Below are 13,996 nucleotides of genomic sequence, written 5' to 3'. Positions count from 1 at the left end.
ATAATATAGTCTAAAGAGTATTTCACATTTAAACACAAAATTCTAATTTAATGCTGCCAATGAAGTTTTACCGTACAAGCTTAACTGTAATAATAGAGTGTTGTGTTAAAAGGAAAAGCCGAGAATGTGGTAGCAGTTTCTTTTTTTAGGTCAAACAAGTCAAATGATATTGAGCAATACATTCATACATAATAACAACACATGCCTATGTGTGCGCCTCCAGTTCTGGAATGTTAATAACTTTATTACAATATCCCATGTTACTCTGCCATTGAAGTAATTTAGCTAACTTAATTATGCAATGATTTGGCTTAATCATTGAAAAATGAAGCCTGACAGAGGTTATTACAGGGAGACTGTGCTAATTCGTGTCTAAGTAACTTTGAAGTTCAGAATATTTAATGGCTTTGATTGTTCGTAAGTGCTTATACCCAGTATTATTAAACCTCAGACATTGGACCGAGTTGTATTACATTATTTTGGCAAGCGTGTTTGCGAAGCAATCTTGCCTGTATAGGCAAAATTGTTTGTGACTTTTGTGTGCAATCAAATATGATATGACAGCTTGCACATATGTGTGTGTGTGAATTTATTTAATTTGATTTAGCTGTCATGTATTGATAATGCATTGTCCTTAGGATGAGCCATATTTCAAACTGACAGCATAAAAGTTGCCCCCATTTGCACAGTGCTGTAAACATATGGACTGGAGAGAATATTTATGTTTCTCTGAATGGCAATACCTGTCAAGTGAGTCAGAGAGATGAGAAAGGCCTGATCTCTGGAGCTGTTCTCGGGGTTAAAAACAAAGAGCACCTGGGAAGCTTCTTGAAAGGTGATGTTGCCTGCCTTAGTGTAATAAAAATGACAAAAAGACAGAATGCATGAACTGTTGACCTAGGGAGAGGAGGAGCCACAGGCAAACATGTGTTTACAGGGCTTTGTCTCGCGTATCTGGGAGGCAGAGGTGAATATTCATTTAATAAGGGTGTGCAGGGAGGAATGAAAGCCTCGGGACACTGCATTTCAGAGGCAGAAAGAGTTTTAAGCTTGTCAGCAACCTGTCATTTTAGATCCCACATACAGCACACACACAAACAGCCTCCCACACTTTCACAAGTACCTACAGACGATCAAAGTTGACTGGAGTGGCAAAGTATTAAACCACTCTCAATCATGCATAACAGTTATTTCTGTCTTGCTAATCTATGCTGTTAAGTTAATTAAACTGTCACTCTGTCTCACAACACACAGATCCATCTCAAAATATAGTGTTTGTTAGGTTTTAAACCCACGTTGTCTTATTTATTCAGGAACTACACATTGTCGAATCAACGTAAAGGCGCATCTGCCGTTGTTAAACAAGGATCTCTTTACCCGTGGCGTCTAAAGCCATTTAACGTTCTGCACGTGTGTGTGTGCACATGTATATTGAGAGATAGCAGCGATGGATGAAGTCACCTCTCCTTCTGTCAACAGCCCTGCTGTTTGCTTTGTCATTATTAGTGTCATCCATCACTTGCCACCTATACAGGAGTCTGTAATGCCTGTGCAAATCTGAAAAACTACAGGAACATTCAAATTCAGATGCGCTCAGGGTTAAGATATGACGCGATCGCTTCCTTTGAACAGATCAGTTGTCTTTGCCCCACACAAACAGATACTTTAGGTTATGACCGGTGTGGTCTAACCTGTCAACGAGCATATTAATGTGGGTAGACATTTTTTTCTCCTACTTTTACTTTCGATCCGTCCCTGTTGCCACTCTGTAAAGTTTGGTTGAGATGTCTGGAATGTTTCCGTTTGTCTAGAAATTGTTACTAGTCAGAAACCCAGATAATCACAGGGTGTAACCATTGTTGTATTCTTAGGACTGCAAAGAAAATGAAGGATCACTGCCTTCTTGAAAATGCGAAGAAAAAAAAACTAAAACCTCAAATCTTAGAATTCCAATGGTTTAGAATTAAGATGGATTGCCTTACAAATACATTTTCAGGATAAGTGAGTTTGGCAGGGGGCAAAGGTGTGGGTGGAATGGAGGGAGTTTAAAGGCACCCTAGAGGAGGAGGAAGGGAAAATAAAAAAAGAGAGTGAGAGAGAACTGAGGGCGGGCTGGAACAACGGGGAACCGCTCCTTTCAAGTCTGGCCTTGAAGTGGGCTGCTAACAGCTGTTTTGACGTATAAATGACGGATGGTCATTTCCTGTTGTGGATTTTAAGGGGCAGGCCTCCCCTTTAAGAGGCCTGTCTGACCAATCCCTGTTAAGCCCGAAGGCGTTCGCCTATGCATGACTGTATCAAAGCACAGGGCTTTACCATAACTTTGACTAAACAAAGGGCTAAAAGCAGAGGCTAGACGTCTTGCTTGACCGTAGCCCACTCACATCCCTCACTGTTTCTTATGGGAGGTCACTCAGAACAGATTACTGAAAACCTACCGGAATTTTATAGCAGGCCATCATTCATGTTAATGCGAAACAGCAAAGGAGATGAATATGGGAAAAAGAAAAGATTAAAGTACAAAAATAAAATTAATTTAATGAATACTAAAATACCTTGTTTTGTCTGCTAAAACAAAACTGGTGTTTGCATTTCTCAAGTTATATTTTTATACTTGACTTGCACAGAACAGTTTGTCACTCTTTGGTACAGACTGAGAGACGGCAAAACCAAACAAACAAAAAGGATGCAAATCACTTGCATTTAATTACCTGTGACTGATTTATGAGGTGAGTGGTATGAAAAGGGAGCCCAGAGGCAGGGAGTCTGCTGCTCATGCCTGGTCTGTTCTCCAGAAATAATAATCCTGTGAAAAAAGAGGGACAGGACAGCTTTATGGAGTGTAGCTGACATGTGAGACCAACCCTGGAGAACTGTAAAACGTAGCACTCTCTTTCTCTCTTTGCTTTCACAAACCTCACAATCCTTCGGAGTGATTGTGAGATTTTTAGGATCAGATATTTGAAAGTGCACTGTTCCACTGTGAAACTTGGTGGAGTATTTTTAAGAGTAATGTTTGTGCGTGTGGAAGAGATGATAGAGAGAGCTTATCAAACGAGGAACGTATCACGAAATGGAGCCAAAAACAAGAGCCCAGAATAAAGATTTATTTAGTTCGGCGTGAATAGCTCACACAACAAAACACACGCAGGGGGAACAAATGGCACAAAAGGCTCTTCCCAGAATCCTCAGAGAATGGGAGCTTCTCAGGTTGATTTAATGAGTCATCTCTGTGTTTTGGTATAATCAGACTTGAACATCTTGAGTCTCTCTGATCCAAAGACGTGAGTGATGGTGTGATGACAGGATAAATATTTGTGTGAAACCACATGCACATGTGACAGAATGGAATATTGTACAATAAGATGGATGAACTAGACTTGAGTAATAGTTATATACCCAGTAAAAGCTTATTTCCATTTTTTCATGATATCGGTGATGTTGAGTGCTCTCACAGGCTTAATGGCTCGTCTCTCTTGTCGCCTCTGTGATCAAGGGCCTGGCAGATCTACTCATCTTCCTGTCTCACTGATTATCTCTGAGTGATTATGTACATGCCCTACAGTTAATGACAGATCTTTATTTAGCTTTCAAACATGTCATGTGCACCAAAGCACACAAGCACACACACACACACACACAATGAACTTAAATGCACCCTTCACGCTCAAACAAAAGGTCCCATTGTCCTCCACATGGTGAAGTTATCAGGAAGGGTGGGAGAACTACCCGGCTACACACAGCAGAGCCACAAATCAGATTGCTCTATATTGTTGTGTGAAATCTAAGCAGACATCAAAAGGTGTTTTTTATCTGTTGCTGGCCCAGAAAACGCTAGCGTGGAGCAACAGTCACACCATTCATCATGAGGCTCATGACACGTTCCATTTTAGTAATGCATGGGGCAAATGAAATCTCTCTATTCCTCAGGCAAGTCTGATTCACTTTTTAGAGTTCACAAGTTCCACGCTCATTCCCACTTTTCATTTCTGAGTCACACTCACTGGCGCGCAACGAAATAATTAACTTTGTCACACAAAACAGACGTCAAAGTAAAAGATGATACTGACCTAGCCTGTATTAATCTTATCAATCAGCTCACAGTTGACTGACAAGGCTCAAACGCTTGCCAGTTGATCTCTAAGCAGGTTATGTCATTTTGTCGCACATAATAAAAAGATGTAAACTTGCTGCCTGAACAATAACAACTCAACAGCCGGTTCTTGGCGGCTTGTAAAAACTGCAGTAAAAACACAGATGTTTTCCTTCATCACCTCCCTGGAGTCCTCCATCAATTCTGAAAATAAGATTACATCATATATTCATATACTGACAAGTACATGATGGCACATTTTCATCATAAGACATTCTTTTTTCCACCATTTACTAATAGCAGTTAGAATAAAGTACAGGAGTATACACCATTCAATAACACATTTTTTCATCGCTATATTCAATTAAAAGGGTGGTTGATTTGAGATTTCACTTTTTAAACGTTATTTAGTGTGTAATGTTGCTGTTTGAGCATAAACAATATCTGCAAAGTTACGAAGCTGAAAGTTCAATACAAACAGAGATATCGTCTTTTAAAATTCTGGCAGTTCAATGCCTACAAAAATGGCTGGTAGGGACTACAATGAGTTACTTCCCGGGTTCGTGGCATCACAAACCCAGATAAACCCCACCCTCGGGAAAAGGCAGCAAAGGGGGCAAGGCCATGCTGTGCTGCTTTAGACAAGAGGAAGAGAAACCTAGGGGTGCACGTAAAAATCTATTCATATATGAATCGCGATTCTGTCTTCTAACGATTCTAATGGATTCACAAGTTTCAAAATCAATGTTCTAAAGCAGCGATTCTTAATACTGTTCCTCATGTCGGCTGCTCGGCACATGCTCTGCATCTCTCTCTCTCTCTCTCTCTCTCATTCAGCTCAGCTCCAATAATGAACCGTTCCAATTATACACTTATTTTCACAAAGCTATGAGAAGCATTATACATGCAGGTTACAGTTACAGAGCATGCAGTTGCTGTACTGTGTTAAAGCTTTAATCAGGACAAAACCGTATATTAAAAGCTAACATAAGCAGTAGCATTTACAAATAACAGCATATCTAAAAGTAAGAGACAACAACAAACAAAAAACATAGGCCTACCATTAAAAGCCATGCTTGCACAGGTTCTGCACGATCCTCTTTAATAATATCCTCTGCTTCTCAATCGGGCTCAAACGGATAAGCGATATTAACGACACCGTTGTTTACAATTCATCCGGAGCACATGCCGCTAAGGTGAGGGGCGGGACGTTTAGACGCGCACTAGAGGCGGTTTAGCCAATCACAACACACTGGGCTAGCTAACCAATCAGAGCCCATCGCCTATTTCTGAGGGTGGGGCTTCGTAAAAACAGAAAAAGATTAGCCCGTTTCTCAGAGAAGGAACAGAGCGGTGTGGAGTAAAGGTAAATTATGTGAAAAATAATCTTAACTTTTAAACCGAAGCATTAACACATGTTAGACTTCACCCCATAAACACAATCAAGCCTAGAAAAAAAACAGTGAACCACCCCCTTAAAATATATTAATATATGATTTTTTTGTAATTTCTTTTGCGTTTTGTAACAATTTTGAAAGCATTATAAATGCTAATATTATTTAAATTGTTTAAAAAATATATATATTCTATTATTTGGGACCAGATAGAACACTGTTTCTGTTTTTTAGACCCGTCGTAGCATAATCTGGATGCTTGTTTGTATTGCTGTATTATATTTAATAATACAGGATTAGAATTAATTTATGGAGTGAGATTTAAAGGCATGTGGCAGAGTGTCAGCTGTCAGTCATCACAGCCCGCGGTATGGAGGAGCGCCCTGTCGGTCACAGAGACTTTGATGTGATGAAAGATGGAGGCGCTCAATTAAAAGCTTATCAGCGTGTAAGTAAATCAACACCTATCAGCCTTGTCACTTCAAACAAACGTTTATTATACTGCTCCACCCACCTCATTAATCTCGCACTGTTCACCTGTCAAGACGAGGTCACAACCGAGGAACGCATAAGACAAACTGGATAAGGAAACGGATCTCAAAACATTTGGTCAAACTTAAATGAAACAGGATATTATGAATTTTTGATTATGTCCTCTAGGGCCTAGGCTGTAGTCATAAATGATATATTATAGTTTTAACATTGCAACTGTATAATGGTTTTTAATTTTAAAATAAAAGAGAATTAATTATTAAATTAAAAGCAATTAAAAATTGCTCTGGCATTTTCTATCCAGTTCCTAAATAAGATACTCTAATAAATAATGGGAAATATTGCAGAGGAAGAAGTGAACTGCCTCACTGTACAAGATCATGATAAAGTCATTTGTGCATACTCATTTCAGATGCTATGTTAAGAGTAAGCTCTTGCAGTATCGCTAAAACACTTTCGCCTTCCCTTTTTGTGTCTTTTTGTGCAGCGCTAAATCACACACAGTAAAGAGCCAAATCAGCATCAGATGATGATGTGCTAAAATTGTCACTGGCGTCCTCACTGAAGTCTTTTGCCGTTTCGTTTAGACACGATTCTCCTGGTTTTCCATGATTCGTTTGATTTTGTTTCTCTGTAGAGAGCAAACTCAGGTTCATTCGCGTTTTACTTTTCTGGTCCTGTCTGGATTTGTCTCCCGTGCCCAATGACCTGGCCAAGTTTGAGCCTTATAAAAGGTTATTAGTTGCCAAGAGAGAGAGCACACAAGCTTCTTCCACAAAGCCTGCCAGAAGGCTACACTGCCTGCGTGCTATAAATTACCCTCGACAGGCCTCTAGAACCGGGGAGCTGGAGGAGAGGAAGAGGGTGAAGTTTTCTTTTCGGTCCCCACTTGATGAATGAGCCTCAGAACAAGGCAGAGAATACATCATATCACCTTTAATAGGTACACATTTCCACCACCATAACTCAGCGTTTAAAAATAGAGAAAAGCCATGAAATACGGTGCCGTATATTCCGGCCGTGACACTTTTACGAGTCCTCCCTGCAGTATAAAGGCATTGATTGCTATTTCAAAGTGCCATGTCGGGCCCAATACTGAGTACAACCAGCTGCTACACCAAGAGAGCGAGAGGTGGGGAAAGAGAGAGAGAATGAGTTATGACTGCTGAGATTTGGGTGATCTTTTCAGAGAGTCATCCGTAGCTGTAAATTTACAGTGTTTGTGCTCGGTGTTATTGAAACCAAACCCAGAGCTGCCTGTCAGTCATCCATTCTCGGAGCTGCTGGAGAGCATTCCTCTCCTGACAGAAACAGTCCCTCAGCGAAAGGTGAAAGAGAGCACAAATTACACATGAAACGACAAAAGGCTGGCGCTCGTGCTCTCTCTGTCTTCGTTTATGTCTCCCCCCGCCTTTTCTCTCTCTTTTTCTGTCTGTCTTCACACTCGCCTCTCTGAAGACTTAAAGACTAGTATGTGTCTAAATTAAATGGTTGTGACTTTACCCTACATGCCTTTGTGCTCATTTTTAGGGCCTTAAAGGGATAGTTCACTCAAAAATGGATATTCTGGTATCATTTACTCACCCTCATGTCATTCCAAACCTGTATGACTTTCTAGATTGTCTTTTTTGTTGATATCACTGATATGCAGTATTGTTTTGTGTTCCAAAGAAGAAAAGTCATACATGTTTAAATGACATGAAAGTGAGCAAATTTTGGTTCTTTTTGGAACGTTTTTATTACAGATTTTTATTTATTTATAGCAAGAATAAAGTGTGCAACCAGTAACGCTTCTCACAAGGGCAACAGGAGGTCATGAAAAAAATGTTGGAGAACTATGAAACGGGTGGGTCTTTTCAAGTGTAAATAAATTGTTTTTGTTGTTATATCATCAGTCAAAGCACATGCCAAAAATTAATTTCAAAATTCAATACATGCTCTTAAACGTGTAGAAATTCAGACAGATATCTGCATTTGGCAGACGCTTTTACCAAAGTGACTTGCATTTAGGGTTAGGAATCGAAAATCAATTCCAATTCTGGAATACACTGGAAAAACTCTGATTCATCTAGTAATGAAAAGTAAATCTTGAGTGAGTCATTGAATCATTCATTTGTTTAGTTGTCTAATGTTTTTTCTTCAGAATTGTGAGAGAACCACAACATCCATTAAAAAAAAAAAAAGTCTAAATTTATCCAGAATCGTGCAGCTCTATTTTGCAAACAAACAGCTCTTAATCGACTTCAGTTTTTATGTAGCCGGCTGATTTTTGTTCATGGTATTCAGCAGCAATGAAATGTTTTGCAAAAACACAGAATAAACATGTTTGATATCTAAATGTTTGACTTCATTTTTTTTAACCACATTGGAATCGAAACTGGGAATTGATAAGCAGAATCAGAATTGGAATCGGAATTTTAAAGTCAGACGATACCCCACCCTACTACTTGCATTGTGTTTAAGATATGCATTTGATCAAATGTATGCATTCCCTAGGAATCAAACCCATGATCTTGGTGTTGCTAGCGCTGTACTCTACCGTCAGGAATGCCAGTTGCAGATGCTAGTAGCCATTTTGTTCTGTTCACCTCAATAGCTTCCCTTCCTGTCTTTATTTTAGAACTTGTAAAAGGCATTTGACCTTCGTATGCTTAAAAAAACTTGAGGTTTACAATATATGACCCCTCTTCCTTCCACAAACAGAGCTAAAGCTATCATTTGTGTCCATTAACATTCGTTAAACATGAGGGTCTTAACTGGCTCATATTAAAGCAGTGATGAGAAAGACAGGATGCCTGTAATGTTATTCAGCAGTCTCCCTGCCCTTGCTTTTTATTACCTATGATATTTATACACTGTTTTAACCTCTGACTCTTTCCAGTGTGCGCCGTAGTCTGTGTGAGCCTGTCAGATACATGCAGGGTGAATGTCTTCTGTTTCCAGCCCCTCTCCCTTCAGTCTATTAAAATCTGCTCTGGACTTCTGCCATAGGCACATCATTTATCTCAGTGCTGGCCAAGAAGAATTATTGTTGTGTAAATCTCAAAGCCTTTTAGGAGATCAAAGTTCCAAAATATTAATCACATTTCTCTGTAGATATAAAACGCACACATGCTCTTGCACACATGTGGTGGGGGAAAAACGCACATTCGCCTTCCCCGTGTGTGGATGCGAGGGAGGTTCTCCACCCAAATCTCTTCCCACAGGGTAGATCGAAGACGGCCTATCCTCCTCCTTATCGCCCCTTCTTTCCTCTGTTCCACTCCTCCACCAATTCCCTCTTTTCTTTTCTCCACAGAGGATGCACTTAATCCTTTTCTCTTTGTTAACTTTAGCTTTTTTCGTTCTTTTTTTGAAGTCTCTATCCATATTTTCACCTACACCTACACCCCCATTCTTCTTCAATTCAAGGGAAAATATTTTAACCTGATTTAAATCACAAAGGAATAGGATTGATTTCACTATCATACATGTTTTGTGTTTTTTTTGTAGGCTAGGGCTCACTTGGTGGAAACAGGAAAGCTTAAAGGGATAGTTCACACAAAAATGAAAATTCTGTCGTGTACTGACACCCAAGTCTGTAAACTCGATTTCTTCTGCTGAGCACAAAAGATAATATTTTTAAGAATTTGTTTGTCACAGCGAATTTGTAGTATTATTTACATATCATTATAATCTTTATTACTATTATTAATTGCATTTTATATTTTAAGTTTTTGTTTTAATTTTAGTTTGTTTTAGTACTTAAAACTTTTTCTGTTAACTTGTCAAGGCAATATTTATTTTTTGTTTTTTTCAATTAACAAAAATGTCAATTTCAGTTCAGTTCAAAAGTTTCAGTTTTAGTAAACAATAACAACTGAATTATTCATACAGTGAAAATCAGTTGGGTCCAAAACAACATTGGACACCATTGTCTTTTTTTTATGTGGAAAAACAACAACAAACAAACAGAGAGGAAGGAGAGGCATCTTAAAACTATCTTCTTTTCTGTTTAACAGAAGAAAGCAAGCAGCAACTGGTTTGGAATGGCATGAGGATGAGTAAATGATGACTATTTTTATTTCTGTGTGAACTAATATCCCTTTAATCGAATTCTGTTGTATGAGCTACAACAGGAATGCTGCTGTCTGTTAGATCTTTTAACACTGTGTCACTATGATCAGTTGATGTCCCATCTAGGTGTAACGCCATCATAAATCTTTTCTGATCCATCTTAGATATATGGCTGCTATCTAAAAAGCAAATATCTTACTTGAATACAAAAAATGTTTTTTCCCCCTACACATTGCTCACCCTCTGTGGTAGGATGTTTTGTTTTTATTTATAAAATATGATGAGAATTTGTGGGTGGCATGTTAAAATGATCTCACTTCGCTGACAGGGCCTATATGGGGGCATTATTTTGACATCTCTCGTCTCTGCGATGAGTGTGTATGTGTGTTTGCGTGTGGCAACATTCTGATATTTGTTGATCTCAGTCTGCAGGCAGATTCTATCTACAAACACGGCTCGCATGTGGGAAGACTAAATGAAAAAAGGGGTTTGCCATTAAACTGCCAGGGATTATATACTGTGCGCTCTGTGATGTGCCAGCAAAACAGATTTGGTGGCATTGATTTGACAGAAAAAAGAGTGACAGAGAGAAGAGAGGGATTGGGGTGAGGTGGAGGGTTGATGGAAGGAGCATTTTTTTTGGAGTTTTCTTTTTTTATCCTCTCAGACACTTTGTCATTGTGTACTCTGTGCTTAGAAGTAAGAAAGTAAATATCCTGGATTGACTGCGGCTGTCAGGAAGGGTAATTTGCTGCATGTGTGGATTTAGTGAGATTTAAGTTACGTCTGTCTGGAGAAGTTCTTTTGGTCTTTGAGTGAATGCTTTAGATCAGAATAGATGATAGGAGGAGTCTGTGGAAGACAAGATCATGTCAGATACTGCCAGTGGAAACTTTTCCAGTGAATAAAACCTCACCGTGTGTTTCTTGTCCAAGCGGTGCAACTTGGAACCTCTACGCTCTCCATAATGTGGATCGGATTATATGCGTTCACTGGAAATATGCCATTCATATGGGGCTCATGATATTTTGACGGCATAGAGGGTTTTACAAAAAAAAACCAGGAGATGAATGACACTCCGTATTCGTGCAATAAAAGAAACCTTCTCGTAAGCGCTGACTCAAAGCCAAATACGATGACCGCAGCTTACTAGGTGGTATAGAATTTTACAGAGCCATAACAGCTTCATATCCATTTCCTCACAGAGGTGGGATGTTATGTGTGAAGCAACCTTGAGTAACACCATTCTCCCCTTTAATGTTCTCTTGAAGCCAACTGTAGCATTGTGACAAAGTTTACACCTCATTGACAGGCTAATATCCTCATCCTGACACAGTGGGCGGCCGTCTATGGGAGTTTTAAAGGAAGCTGCTAAATGGGACGCCTTTGCTCATCAAAGTCAGCACACACATTTATAAAGCTGTGAATCCCAGCACTCGAGACCTTTGAAGAGAAGGTGTGGGTTTATAGCGGACAGCTGTTTCTCTAAAGAGCAGGAGCTGGCACTGCAGGGAGGTGAGGTATGTGCTGTTCGTGGGGTCACGTGTCCGCCGTGCGCGCGTGTGTAGGCGTGTGACGGAGAGCTGACGTTGACGCGTTAGACTAATGTGTGAACTCAGGGGGCAGAGGGCTATGGCATGAGTCAGTGTGAGTTTTTCTCCAGTCTATGCGAATGGGGTCAGGTACAAAATGGAATATATGTGTCAAAGGGCTTTGAAAATAAATCACAGCCTCCAAAAATGACCGTACTTCAGCTCATCTGGACTCCAGACGATCGATATTATCTGGAAAAAGGGAAACTCATGCAGGCACTGAATGTTGCAGGAATTGTGGTTCACCTTGGGCTTTGCTTTTGAGTGACAGCACAGCTTCTCCCATAATTAGCAGCACTGTACCAAATGTTTTATTAATAGTATTTTTGTCTTACAAAAATAATGTAAACATTGTTAAAACAAGATACTTTATTGTCTTTTTTAATGAGTAAAATAGATTTGATTATTTTTTAAATGTTTTTTGCATAAACATTCACAACTTCTACAACATAAAACCTAAAAAAACAACTAAAAAAATAAATGAATTGTAATTCTATTGTAATTGTAATGTTTAAAATATGACAAATATAAACTCTCAGTGTCTCTTCCTGACCTCTGTTGTGTTTTTGAAGTTGTTCATTATTACAGTTAGGTAATTAATTATGCACTTTTTTGACAAGAGCTTGTTCATTTGAGCTACTTTAAGTTTTTTGTTAATTGTGAAAGATATGACATGTTTTCAGAGAATATGTTTCAAGTTGTTTATTCTTCTTTTATTCATACAACAATTTATAAGAATAAACAAATTGACTGAATAACAAGAATAGTTATATTCTCTGTAAACAAGCTGTTTTGCTTCTCATGTAAATTTATCTTAAGAATGTTTAGATATATTTATTTTACTGGATATAGGCAGAAAAGGCTGTTTTTTTTGTAGTATACTAAGATAATAAGCCAATGTAGTTTACAAAGTTCTAAAAAAAACATATACTGTTAAATTTTTATTTTAGGTTTTTACAGACAGAAGGGTATGGAAGCCTGTTTCCACCACCGAATACAATTATTTATTTTTTTTAAAGGTAATTGCGACTTTTTATCTCACAATTCTGATAATTGACAATCATAATTTTCTCACAATTGTGAGTTTATATCTCGCAATTCTGACTTTTATTCTCAGAATTGTGAGAAATGAAGTCAGAATTGCAAGATATAAACGGTAAATTCTGACTTTTATTCTCAACTGTGAGAAATTAAGTCAGAATTGCGAGATATAAACGGTAAAATCTGACTTTTATTCTCAGAATTGTGAGAAATGAAGTCAGAATTGCGAGATAAAAACGGTCAATTCTGACTTTTTTTCTCAGAATTGTGTGATATAAACTTGCAATTGCAAGTTAAGTCAGAATTGTGAGATATAAACTCGCAATTCTGAGAACATATCAGTCTTTTTTTTCTCCTCAGAACTGGACTTTATAACTCGTAGTTCTGAGAAAAAAAAGTCAGAATTGCGAGATACAAACTCACAATTGCAAGAAAAAAGTCAGATTTGCGAGTTTATATCTCGCAATTCTGAATTTATTTCTCGCAACTGCGAATTTATATCTCGCAATTTTGACTTTATATCTGGAAATTCTGACTTTATATCTCGCAATTCTGACTTTATAACTCACAATTGTGAAGTTGTGAAAAAAAGTCAGAATTGCAAGTTTATATGATGCAAATCTGAGATGTAAATTCACAATTGCAAGAAAAAAAGTCCCAATTACCTTTCTTTATTTTTTATTCAGTGGCGGAAACGAGCTTCCATAAAAGGGAGCTGAAAATTAGTGGAATGGAAGACGGCATAATGGAATCAAACCTGCATATCTCAAATGAGCACAACGTGCTAACCACTAGGCTAGACTTGTTGTTGATGTCTGAAAACTATAGTTTTGTTGGTAAATCATTGTTTACTTTGCCTTACAGGTTAACATGATGCTACAAGAGTGAAAGAATAAATATCACATTTGTCCCACTTAACATGCTACATATGAGCAAAGAGATTCAATTCTCTCTCGCTCTCTTTTTCTCTCGTTCTCTTTTTCTTTCCAAGGTGTCAGCCTTCAGATGTGAGAAGGAGAGAACAAAAGACATGGAGGATGAAGTAAAGAAAGTTAACATTCCTCGTGTCCAATCCTTACCCTCAGGGCACAAGTCTCCTCTATTCTCTCAGTCTTTTATTTATCGTTCCCTCTTCTCCACGGGCTGAAATGATACGCTCGTCCTTTTTCTTTCCCCTCATTTCTCCCCAGTCTAAAATTCGTCTGTTTGAGCTGGCGGATCGAGTCTCATGTGCATGTGTCTTTGCCGTTGCGGTCGACAGAGGTCCTCAAATTTCACGGGGGCCCACCGGTCCCCCTCGGGCGACAGCATGATGTCAGCAGCCATGT

The 13,996-nt window shown here is 38.7% G+C and overlaps 1 long non-coding RNA gene across 1 annotated transcript in view; it reads left to right on the top strand.

Moving 5' to 3' along the window:
* The window catches only part of LOC107599935 (uncharacterized), a 65,738-nt gene that overhangs the window by 16,332 nt on the left and 35,410 nt on the right, over window positions 1–13,996 (top strand). The window lies entirely within an intron of this gene.

Source organism: Sinocyclocheilus grahami, unplaced genomic scaffold, assembly GCF_001515645.1.
Source record: "Sinocyclocheilus grahami isolate Dianchi unplaced genomic scaffold, SAMN03320097.WGS_v1.1 scaffold275.1, whole genome shotgun sequence".
Taxonomy (NCBI): domain Eukaryota; kingdom Metazoa; phylum Chordata; class Actinopteri; order Cypriniformes; family Cyprinidae; genus Sinocyclocheilus; species Sinocyclocheilus grahami.
Note: the sequence above shows the minus strand (reverse complement) of the source record. Positions and strands in the feature narration are given on the sequence as shown.